Source organism: Oreochromis aureus, linkage group 10, assembly GCF_013358895.1.
Source record: "Oreochromis aureus strain Israel breed Guangdong linkage group 10, ZZ_aureus, whole genome shotgun sequence".
NCBI classification, from domain to species: Eukaryota; Metazoa; Chordata; class Actinopteri; order Cichliformes; family Cichlidae; genus Oreochromis; species Oreochromis aureus.
The window spans coordinates 16858478-16871869 of NC_052951.1; the positions used below are offsets into that span (position 1 = coordinate 16858478).

Below are 13392 nucleotides of genomic sequence, written 5' to 3' on the forward strand. Positions count from 1 at the left end.
TTATAGTGGGATTAAAGTGACCACAAATAATATCTACTTGAAATGAATGAAAACTAAGCGATAACAGATTTAAAAGATGCTGAAAAAGCTCTTAAATAATTTTGTGAACTGCATTTGGGATAATAGTTCAAAGTTGCATTCAATAAAACTATAGATTTTCATTTTACAAAATATGCAAATTAACAGTAACTTTTGGTTCTTTAGATGGAATTAATCGTGTAACTAACAAAGCATTGAGATTGCTACTAGTATTATTATTATTGCTATTTGTCTATGCAATAAATTATTCCCCATGTAATGTTCAATGTCAGTAGTAGGAGGGTTAATTTTGGGTTATTAATTTTTAAATATTTTTTATATACAACATACTGATTTAATTATATTTAAATGTATTTAAATTGTGTAATTATTGGCTGTTGCTTCTAAGCTGTGGCAATAAGTTAAAAATATGCAAAATTAAAACAGCTCTGGTTTATTGTCTTACTATAATACTTTGCCTGCAAACTCTTCTAACATGATCAGCAGTTTAACCACCAACATTTGCACACAGGTACAACTGCAGGATCTAATCTACCTAGCAACCACATAATAATTTATTACATTATATTATAACAATTTGCCCATTTGAAGCATTTATGATATTAAAACGCCTAAAAGCGGATTAGCATTTTATTTCATTTAACTCATTTAAATGCAGAAAACTTGAACTAGGCATGATATATCATGATGTCACCATGTTGCCTAGCAACCACCACCAACAGGTTAAAGTCACAAACAATAAGTATAAAATGCAGATGCACTATTACACTAGTACCACTTTAACAACACACAGCTGTATAGATTATGCATGTTCAGTCACATGGTTTAGAGTGTGTGTGTGTGTTTGATTATTTGTGCTTTTAATGAAAGTGGCTACTGTAACAACCACCAAATAAATGTCTATGTTTTGGGGTTTTGTTTTTTTTTAGAATTCAACACCAAAGTTTGTTTTTTAGCATCTTTCCTAAAAATCAGGGCTGCCTTCAGTTGTGTATAAGTGTGCGTGTGTGTGTGTGTGTGTGTGTGCTTGAGACTTCACACTCAAAATCAAAGGAAATTTTTCACAGCAAGATTGTGCCGTATGCGACACAGTACTTCTCTTCTGCTGCTGGCGGTGTGGCCTTTCCCTCACTGTTATGTCTCCATCTGCCTTCTGTACTCCTTTGTATTTCAATACCCAACTCCCTCTGCAACTGGCAAACAGAGCTATATGCAACCAACAAACTGAATGATCTCTCACCATGGAAAACTTTTGAGAAACAGTGGTCTACGAAGCAAAAACTAAATCTAAAATTCTATTCGTTCAGTTGCCATAATGTTCCTCTTTTACAAACCACATTGCATGTTTAAGTGCTGGGACAAAAATAGACTACCAATAACATTTCAGTAGTAACAGAAGCCCACGCATCATCCACCTGAAAGGAGTGCCACACTACATAAATTTTGATGGTTGACAAAATAGAGATATCTCACACCCCCCAGGATGTTTCAGTAGCTTTTAGTTTATCCTGACAGATATGTGGCAGTCATTCTACTGAGAGGCTTGGCATGCGTGCAACTAGTGGCAAAGAGGATCAGAAAGACTGTGATGGGTTTTGCACTCAGCTGTTTCTTTCTTCTAAGAGTAGTGTGTGTGTATGAGAGTGTGTGTGCATGTGTGTGTGGGGCTAGGCTTATAGCAGACAGAAAGCAAGTTATTTTGCAAGTCTTTTAGCAGCACTATAATGCAGTGTGTCTGTGCATAAACTGTACATGTGTATTCCACTACATTTACACTTCACTCAAGGCAATCAGCATGATAGCGGATATCTCCAGAGGTGTAGGGAGTTATCAGTAATCTGACCAGGAATTCACAGCCCTGGGCAACTTCAAGCATTTAAAATGCTGCTCGACTCAAAGGCAAATATAAGCCAACATGTGTGAAGTATCTTTGTTGTTAATTTGCAAGGATCAAGTACATTTTGACAATCTTTGTGTGTGTGTAGGTAATTAATTCTCCTAGTCATCGTGTTTGATCACAGGAGTTCAAACTAAACCAAACGTAAAGTTGAATCTTATGCTGCTGTTTGTGCATCAGAGAGCACTATGTGTGCCTGTGGGCTACAAAGGAAATGAAGTGCACATACATTACTCCCCACCTACCCACTCGTAAGAGATAAAAGTTGAGTGTGACAGAATAATGCATTGTTTCCTGCCTACCTTCAATAGCCATTAGGCATGAGAGTACCGCAGAAACACCTTAAGCGACCTTGCACATGAAACCATTTGAAATTGACATTTGGGGCAAAGAATACTCAAACCTTTGAAGTTCTTGCAATACAGTTAATAAATGTGAGGTTTTTTACTGATGTCTACAAAGACAGCCTTATACAACCTGCGGCATAGCTTCAAGTGTAAAGGCTTGGGGACAAAGACAAGGTGGAGTGTAATATTTAATTAGGTTAACTTAAGCTTCCTTGCATTCTCTCTCTCCCGGCAACCCTGAATTCACTTCTTCTCAACTATTCGGAGTTTCTTCCCTTTCATACACTTTGAGCAAACAAGAATGGAGAGAGAAAGTTTCTGGAGGAGGATAGAGAGAAGAAATGTTCTATGTAGAAGCCTTTTATCAAGTGGTGTACATAAAAATGTCTCACCAACACGTGTTCTAAGTTACTACTGGCATAGCTTACGACTGACACTACAGAAATCAAGGATTACTCATTTTACAGCTTCGGGTGCTAGCATTTCTTCCTCCTCCTCCTTTGGACCACATCAGTGCTAATAATCTTGACATGGTGCTTTACTGGCAGTGCATAGATGAGATTTTAGGACCTCTGTTTAAATGTTGGAGCTATCTACTGCCACTTGGGAGCAGTGTCAAAAATATCACCAATCACCAATCTAGTATTTAAGAAAACAAATGATAAATTCATCTGTTTGTCAACAACAACGACAAAAAATGTTGTATCATGCACAGGAGTCTGGACCAGAAGTATGTTTTTCAGGTGTGTTTATATTTGTCTGTATTTAAAGTCATGTGAAAAATTAAGTGGGCCCTCTTTCGTTTGTGTATGAGGGCATAAAACCAAATCATTCAGTCCTTAGCAGGTCTATAAATTAAATAAATACGACCTCAGATAAATAACAACATATCATATTATTTATTTAACAAAAGCTATGGTAAAATAAAATGCCCAAATGGGTGAAAAAAGCACACACTTAATCTTTCCACAGAAATTAAAAGAATAACTAGCAGCCAGGTGGTTTTAATCAAAGCATAGTTTTTAGCAGTTCTCAGGTCAGGTTCAGGAGCGTGTTAACAAACTGTTACTGCCCATCTAATCTGGGAAAGGTTATAATAAAAGGTTATATTATTCACAAACATTGAGGACAGTTCCTTCCCATTAGTGAACGTCCCAGCACATTCACCCCAAGGTTAGACTGTACGATTGCTCAGAGAAACTGCAAAAAACAAACCAAACCCAAGAGTTACATTTAAGACTCTACAGGCTTCAGTTAGCATAACAGTACAATTAGAAAAAGACAAGAGTTTTGACTTGTTTTGAAGGTTTGCCAGGTCTCTAAAAAAAATGGCAGCACAGATTAGATTTGCAATGTTGCACCAGAGCAAACCAAAAGACTTCTGGAACAATGTCCTTTGGACAGATAAGGCTAGTGTAAAGATGTCTGGCCATACTGCCCAGTGCAATGTCCAGTGAAAACTAAACACAGTATATGAACACAAACATCTCATCCTAACTGTCAAGCACAGCCGTTAGAGGACTGATAATCTGGGCTTGTTTTGTTTGCAATCGTTGAGTCGACCATGACCTCCTCTGTATACCAAAGTATTCTAGAGACAAATGTGAGACCATCTGTTTGACAGTTAAAGGTTGACAAGACTGTGTCATGCCACAGGAAAATGATCCTGAGCACAGCAGCAACTCGACAACAGAATGGCTGAAAAGAAAAGGATCAAGGTGTTGCAGTGACCCAGTCAAAGTCCAGACCTCAACATGATTGAAATGCTGTGGCAGGAGAGCCGTGCATACATAAATACCTGCAAACCTCAACAAACTGAAGCAATGCTGTAAAGAAGAATCGGTCAAAATTCCTCTGCAGTGATGTGAGACACTGGTAAAGTCATCAAATCATCATTTCTTGTTCTTCAGGCTTTTGAATCATGGGTTATATTTACTTTTTCCAGACACTGCTTCTGCTTTTTGGCTTATTTTTTGTTAAATAAATAATGACACTGTATAATATTTTATGTATTGTTTACAACCTGGAAAGGAACAAATGATTTTTCATTCTGTCCTGATACATAGAACTTTAGATTTGAAAAATGGTGTAGTTTCTTTTTCACTTGATTGTATGTGTAAGTGACTGCAGTGTATGTATACATTCTTAGCTTCTTTTGTTTTTTTGGATGAATGATGACATTTAAAAGCATTTATTCTCCTGCAGGATCTTTTAGTGCTCATCACAAAAAAGGAACTCCAGCATGCATATCAATCCAGCTTCAGCATACATCTCCCCATTCCTCCAATGTAATATTTAACAGAGGGATGAGTTTAATGTATCGCAGGACAGTTACTGGCACTCCTGAGAGCAAACTGTGCCTCAGCAGAGATGATAAACTAGCTACTGAAAGCTCTGGTTTCTTCTTCTCTTTTTTTCCTCTGCTCTCATTTCCTTCCATCATCTCCTCAGCCTCCTTAAAACAAAATTTTATTTTGTCAGTAAATCCTCATTTTTACTTCAGCCAATACAATGATTATCAGTAATGTTTACTTTTAGATGTAAGGAAGTAAAATTGTAATTGTATAGCACCTTTCAAGATAAACATCACAAGGTGCCTCACATTAAAAAGCTGGATTGATTTATTTTTTTTTAATCTGAGCGATTTAATAAATAATGAATAAGAGATCAGAAAAGCTCTCATTTTCACATTAAGATGAGACGCTTATTAATTTTAACAACAAATTAAAGCTTCATTAAGATGCATTAAAAGATAGAAAACAGTTTGGTGAGCTGGAATGGTAATTTTCTTCTAATTGTACTTTGTACAGTGTGAATCACACCCTTATATGACAGAGGAAGGACAGGGTGAAAATTGGAGAAACTGCGAAGAAAGAAAAGAGTGAAATGTGTTTAAAAAAGGCAACTAAGTCACTAAAAATGAATGAAAATCCAGTGCTGAGAAGTGGAAGCAAAATAATGAATTCATATAAATGGAAATGTTTACATGGCAAGAAAAAAATGCAACAGGGAGTTTTTGTTTACTCCAGAGATTCGATGATGTTTAGCCGTGTTTCAGTGTTTGAATTACACGTCGAGCATCAGCTGTCAGCCTGGACAAACACAGAATCAAAGATGATGAATATGCTGAAAAACCCCTACACGTCCCTCAAAATCGAATGCTCTCGTTTCAAGGTTCTAATGAGATGCAGATCATCACAAGCGACGCTGCGCGATGTGCCGTAATCCTACAACAGAAAGAGTCATCAGCACGTTGACATCCACACAGCAGGCGGGGACAGACGGCGGCAAAAGACAGCGAGGGTTAGACAGTAAAACCGAATCCTGATGCCTAGGACAGCCTCGACACTCGTCACGATAAACCGCAACACATCTTTAAAATTTCACTCGACGAGACAGGGAGGTAAACTCGTACCTCGAGAGGAAAGGAGGACAATGATGGGGACACAGTCAAAAATAACACTAAAGAACAAAATATATAATGAACACGGATGCCGAGCTGTGTAAAAGAACTGAAAATGAATGAAACACATTGAGCACAGATCTAATAGTGACAGTGTGAGAAGAGGAGATGAAGAGGATAAAGATAGGAGAGCCGGGCCCTGGGAGAAGAGTGACAGTAAATTCTTGAATGCAGACAGATGAAGAGAATCCTCTACTAAAGCCAGGGGATGCTTTAGTGTGTGTGTTAGTGTGTGCATGTCTGTGGAGCGTGCTGATATATCACCTTGCCATTCTGCCCTGATCAGTACACATTGCTTTAACAACAACAGAAAAAAAGGCAAACAACAGAGAAAAGGTCAAAGGATTAAGCTGGTCCATTTGTGTCCATGGTGACAGCCGGTTCAACCCTCTAATTGTTTTCCAGGTGCCTTCAAGTCAATCTGAACTTTCAAAGCTCACAGAAGAGCCGGAAAATAAAGTACAACGAATACTACATGAGTTTATTTTGCAAACAAATTTAAACGATGAAATTCCGCTTTCTAAACTTACATTTACGTTCCTCGTGTTCATAGATGACTACAGATTTTTGAGCCATGCCTTACGCATTATGAGTCATTATTCCACTGGTAAAAGTTATTAAAGACGTTATTTAAAAATCTTTTTCAATAACAATTTCTTTCATCCATTGGAAAGAAAATCTGTATGTACATAAATAATTTGCAATGCTTATCATTCAGTAGAGAAGAGGACAAACCAAGGAGGTCATTTCATCTTAAAAGTTGGCACTCCTTTTATGAAAAAAGGCCTTTTGAAGAGATTAGAAAAAAACCTCAAAGTGGGCCCACAGAGCCACAACCAATCATACATCACGCACAAACAAAAACTGATGATAAAGAAATGGTGACCTTGCAGTATATATGGTGATAATTAGTCTTCTAATGCTAGGAAAGGAAAAGTTGCACACAAAGTATTTTGCCATGAATAAGACGAATGCGTGAGGACTCAGAACTACATTTAATGCGGACTGTGCGCCGTGAAATGTGAGTAAAATTGCACTATCAAAGCAGCAGGGAGCGCTTTAAGTGGATATATTGTAGCAACTTTAGATGAAGCAGTCATGTGTCTGAGCTCCTCATGTGCACGCTGGGGTTGGAGGGGTGAAAGGGGCCTATCGTAACAATCAGTCTCATTTGCATTAGGGTGGAGAAACAGGTAGAGAAAAGCCAGGATCACGGGCAATTTTTCTTCCTTAGTACCATTTGTTTTGAGGTTTTTTTACCTGAGATTTTGAGACATCCACTGGTGCTGCTGCTACCCGCTGCAGCTGAATCAAATTTTATTTCTAGTGTTAAGTGATTTAAAAATTTAACAGTACCATCTTTTGAGGTACAACGTTTTAGCTACTGTGAATACTCTGAAGACCACAAAGACCTCAAATAACAACTATACCAGCACAGTTTCAGTGTTATACCTTTAATTAAAACCATCAACTGCAAAGTAACTGCACTATTGCTCATGAAAAAATAATATTACATGCTGATATTCTTTTTGTATGTTTGTTTCGGTGCACCAAAAACTCAATTTTATTCACCTACATTGGGACCACATCTTACAGACGTATCTTTAATCATGCATGCTATTAGAGTGAAATCTAAGAAAAGTAGTGCTTTCAGTTAGCTTTTAAAAGTAAAACAAATAGTAAAGTAATCACATCCACATCAACAACTGCTATGATCATCACAGGATCTTTTCAAGCAAAGTCCCCCAAAATGTTTGATCTCTAGCTTCTGTAATATGTATTTCTGCTTTTGTTTTTTTAAATAATATTTTATACCTCTATGATGAATCATTTAATTGATAATTGAAGCCATTGTTATCCTCTATTTCAGATTTGCACGACTAGTAATCTCTGTTGTTTTCTGCTGCTCCATTATTAACTTGCTGCAAAGAGAAGCCTGGGAAACAAGTTGTGTTCCAGCCCGTTGCAGTTAAGTGCAGCCGTCCTAGCTTGTCTTAATCTATGACAGAAGGTTCTTCCTGCCACTTTTCTCCTCTAGATGAGCCTGTAATGGGGCCACACAATTACCAGTTCTTGCCTTGGAGCTCTGCCCCGCTCAGATGCCCAAGGCTCTCATTACCCGCAATGTTGCCTGGGCTCTTAAATATCAAACACCTCTTTGTGGTGGAGGCCTGGACGCCCCTTTGCCTACGGCTACCCCTCTGTTCTCTGCTCCGCGTGATTGTCTCCATGAGCGTGTACATGTATCAGTACATGATTGGAAGAGTGTCTTAACATACCTTTATAACATAAGAAAAGATTTGCTTACACATGCATTTACATAATAAGAACATAATGCTAAAATCTTGTATAATGGAGTCTTTTAAACTTGTTACCTTTAGGCTTTTAAATATATTTGTCCTTACTTCTTAAATTCTATATCTGGAATCAGTTTGCAATAACACCAACACTCCAGGGGAGGAAGGAAGACCAAGTGGCTCCACAAACTTATGGACCGATGATGATAGGCAGTCATGTACTTCAAGTAGTGTTTCTTTTAAAAGCCTAAAGCCTTTTTAGTTAAACAAGAATGTAGCCAAGAGCAGAGACAAAGAAAAAAAGCTCTAAGAACTTTTACAGGAGCATGGACAATCAATTAGTCAGTGTTTTTGCTTTCATGTGCATAAAGGAACTGTTATTCTTTTATGCATTAGCACTTTCTTTAAAGTGCATTAGAACCAGAGTATGAAAAATGCTTAAAAATTGGGTCTGAATGAAATTCCCAAAACCAATAGTTCATGTAGTTAGTCCAAAAATGTACGATGCAGGAATTCGTTCTTGAGTTGTTTTGCAGATTGTATGAACAGGACTGTTATAATTTATTCAACCAAAGCATATAAGTTTGACCAAATGTGATATACTTTAAAAAGACATTATATAGTATTGTGCAAATCACTTAAGCCGTCCCTTATTTCTTTACACTTTGCTTCTAGCGCTTCCTGTAATTTTAGTTTCCTTTTCTGAAGGTTTTTCTGTGGATATATGCTGCTTTCATTTTTAGTCCACTCCAGGAGTGCTTTTTTTTGTTGTTAACACTGACCTGTGAATCAATCAAGCACAAAAAAGGTACCTTAGACAAGGGCTGAACCAATGTTGTGTCTACACATAACAGACAACTTTGCAAATAAACAATTTGAAAATGTGTCTTTATGCACTTTGTTACTAGCAGCCTGTCACAAAAACACATAATTTGTTCCCATTTCCTTTTCTTGCAAAGATAATACCATTTGACAGGCATAAAATTGTATTTTTGCACCAACAAGGTGATTCCCAAAGAGCCATTAGGTGCAAACGGCATATCTCAGCATGGTGTGGGGTCTGTCCGTAAAAGGTTGAGGAAACTAAAAAGCTGGAGGACAAAAGAAGTGGCAGATCAAAAATAAAAATAAAATCCTCTATAGCAGATGAACAGTATGTGAAAGCCATGTCCTTAACAGGAAAAAAATGTGGCAAAACAGGACCTGAGAGATGCATCAGATCCTTCGATTGATCCATCTACTGTTCAGTGAAGGCTCGTCAGAAATGGTCTTAGTGAAAGGTTGGTTGTCAAGAAGTCATTCTTAAATGTTCATCAGTATGTTTAGAAGATGACAGAGGAGAGGTACAGCAGTGAGTGTCTACATATGACAGAGTGGAATCTCTGTCATGATCGAGGGTTGCATTTTAACCAGGGGTGTTTAGTCAAAATTGATATGTAGTGTGAAAAAGTGTTTGCCCCCTTCCTGATTTCCCATTTTTATACATGTTTGTCACACTTCAATGTTTCAGATCATCAAACAAAATTAAAATTTAGACAAAGATAAAACAAGTAAACACAAAACGTCAATTAACTGTGGTGTATCACATCTTTGAAAAGCTGAATTCAATTTCTCTAGCCACACCTATGTCTGATTACCGCCACACCTGTTCTTAACCAAGAAATCCCTTAAATGGGACCTGCCTGGCAAAGAGGAGATGACCGAAAGATTCTCAAGCCATACATCATGCCGTGATCCAAGGAAAAGGCTATAAAACCATTTGTAAAGCTGTGGGACTCCAGCGAACCACAGTGAAAGTTAGCTCAACCTTCAGGTTGAGGTCATGTGTTCATGACCATGACTTGGGTTCTGCAGCTGGACAATGATCCAAAACAAGTCCACCTCTGAATGGCCTAAGAAAAACAAAACTATTCCAAGAGCATCTAAGACTCATCTAAGAGGTCACAAAAGACCCATTCGCTTTGGTCACTTGCCTCAGTTAAGGTCAGTGTTCATGACTCCACCATAAGAAAAGGAGTGGGCAAAAACGGCCTGCATGTCAGAGTTCCAATGGTGACCAAAAGGAACATAAAGGCTCACCTCAGTTTTGCTAGAAAAATCTTGATGATCCCCAAGACTTTTGGGAAAATACTCTGTGGACTGACGAGACAAAAGTTGGACTTTCTGGAAGGTGTGTGTCACATTACATCTGACGTATAATTAACACAGCATTTCAGAAAAAGAACATCATACCTACAGTAAAATATGGTGATGGTAGTGTGATGGTCCGGGGCTGTTTTGCTGCCTCAGGACCTGGAAGACTTGTTGTGGTAAATGCAACCATGAATTCTGCTGTCTACCAAAACATCCTGAAGGAGAACGTCTGGCCATCTGTTCGTGACCTCAAGGTGAAGCGCACTTGGATTCTGCATCAAGACAATGATCCAAAACACACCAGCAAGAATTGCCAAAGAAAGATGAAGACTTTGGAGTGGCCTAGTCATTAGGATCGACCTGAATCCAATTGAGATGCTGTGGCATGACTTTAAAAAGGCAGTTCAGGCTCGAAAACGCTCCAATGTGGCTGAAGTACAACAATTCTGCAAAGACGAGTGAGTCAAAATTCCTCCACAGGGCTTTAAAAGTCTCATTGCCAGTCACCACAAACGCTTGATTTCAGTTAAGTTCTTATGTTAAGTTCTTATGTTCTTATGTTTCAGGTACATGGGTCACCTGTTATTAGGTTTAAGGGGGAATTAGTTATTCACACAGGGCCATGTAGGTTTGGATTTGTTTCCCCTTTATAATAAACACCTTCATTTAGAAACTTCATTTTGTGTTTACTTGTGTAATCTCTGTCTAATATTTAAATTTGTTTGATCTGAAACCTTTAAGTGTGACAAACATACAAAAAATAGGAAATCAGGAAGGGGGCAAACACTTTTTCACACCACTGTATTTATGAGGACAGAAAAGTACTGTAAGATTTCCTTCCACCATTTGAAATATGATTGGCAACAGCCTAATTTTTCAACATGTTTCCAAACACGCTGTCAATGCAGTAAAAGCCCTGGCAGAGTGTTTGGGTTTATAAGTAATGGACTGGCCTCCTCAGAGCTTGGCCCACCCAAAGAAGAGCTCTGAATGTCCTTCACGAAGCCTGAAGAGCTATTCCTGAAGACTAAAAGAAAGTAAAGAAAGCTTATCTAAGAGAGTTCAGGCTGTACTGATGAATAAAGCTTGTCATATTAAATATTGACTTTAAAGTTCATTAGAGATGTGCTCTAGTTTTGCATTATATACTGTTTTTTCATGTACGGCATGTTTTCAAATGCTCAAATTGCTGCACCTGGTTTCCATTTTAATAGTAAAATATGAAGAAATGAAGGAGGTTTAAGATTTTTGCACAGTACTGTATTAACTCAGTCCTCAATGATACATACTCTTGTACATAATCTTGTAATTCACAGAGAAGCTGTGTTGGTAATCTTTAAAGACGCTACATCAATTACGCTGTGAGTGAGTAGTCTTTAATGTATTGTGTTGTATTGTCGTGCCTGATCATAGAGGAGGAAAATGAACAGATGGACTGAGCTGTGGTGTCAGCTGCACCTTGTTTCAAATGTGCTAATATAAAACAGATACACCTGTGTTTGTGTGTGTGTTTTTTTTTTACTGTACATTAAAAGCCAGGCTTTGTGTTGATTTATTCTGGATGGATGATTCTGCTCCAGGAAAACTTTTTAACTTTTTATAAGCTCGGTGTAAAACTAGAGGGTTTTAAAAAAATCTGTAGATTTGTAATAAAATGAAATGAAATGGCCACTGCAACAGAACCTACATCACTTACACAAAATTGGTGCTGTATTTGTAATACTGTACGTTAACCTCAATTCTGTGTCTCGGTACAAGACAAGGTCATCAGTGCATTGCATTATTTATAGAAGACAGATGTAAAGAAACAAAGCCAACAGTGACTAAACTTGTAATCCAGTTATCTGACTGTTTTAAAACAGCTTAAACCACACTATGATCACATGGTGAAGGCATCTGCTGAAGAAAATTTGCATTATATTTTATTATAGGACTACACCATCCCATGTTCTTATTTATTTATTAACATACTGCTTTGCTTTACAGACCCCTTTATTTTGGTTGTAGTGATACGTAACTTTCAGGCTCACCAGAGCAGCTCCTCTGCCTCCCTCTCACCCTATCACAAGAATCCTCCTTTGACGCACAACCCTCTGCATATCCTGCTTCTCTACATCCTTCTCTGTGATTTTTCTCTTTTCCTCCTGCTGGGTAGCTCCATCTTTAGCATCCTTTGTGTAGTATACCCACTATCCCTCCTTTCCATATGTCCAAACAATCTCAGCTTTACCTCTCTAACTTTGTCTCCAAAGTAGCCAACCTGAGCAACCCACTCATTTCTGATCCTGTCCATTCTGGTCACCCCCAGTGAAAACCTCAGCATCTTGAACTCGCCCATCTCTAGCTGAGCCTTCTGTCTTTTTGTCATCACCACAGTTTCCAAACCATATATCATCGCAGGTCTCGCTACCATCTTGTAAACCTTCCCTTTCACTCTTGCTGCTATCTTTCTGTAACAAATCAGCCCTGACACTCGTTTCCACTCACTCCACCCCTCCTGCACTCTCTTCTTCACCCCTCTTGTGCATTGTCTCTTGCTTTGTCTGGCTGACCCCATATATTTAAACGCACTACCTGTACTCCTTGCAGCTTTACTGTTAAACCGCTCTCTCTTTCATTCACACACATGTATATTGTCTTTGAAGACATAAAAAAAAGAAGAAAATGCTTCAAACAAGACGGGGATGGCAAATCTTTTGCATAAATTTTGGTATTTTCAATATATCCCACTTAGAGGGATTGTTTGGAATGATTCTACTCTTGTATGTTTCTGCAGCAATTTTTTCATGCAGAGCACATTTTCAAATATTTTTTCCTGTGCAAATTTTTATTCAATAATGAGCATATATATTCAGTATTATGAGGTTTCTTCTTAGATTTAGTCTTAAATAAATTCAACTGCATCTTAAGCTCTTCCTCCCTCACTGAGATTTTTGGCATCTGCTGATTACTTAATTAGCAGCTGCCTTCATAAAAGGATGCTAAATTAATGCACATTGGAGAGATGCATATAGCATAAGATATGGTGACTTGTAAGTGTTAATTTCATGTGCAAATTGGGCCCCAATTGGCAGTTATTATGCATGTAATGTTGGTTTGAACCAAAATAGAAAGGAGGTAATATTTGCCAATGTCGTCACACGTAAAATAGAAGCAAGCGGTTATTTCTTCAAACTAAACTGTTCATCGCTCCGTTTATGAAAACTGTACATAAAC

The 13392-nt window shown here is 38.0% G+C and overlaps 1 protein-coding gene across 1 annotated transcript in view; it reads right to left on the minus strand.

Moving 5' to 3' along the window:
- LOC116331405 (FRAS1-related extracellular matrix protein 2-like) overlaps positions 1-13392 on the minus strand; it is a 71718-nt gene that overhangs the window by 49725 nt on the left and 8601 nt on the right.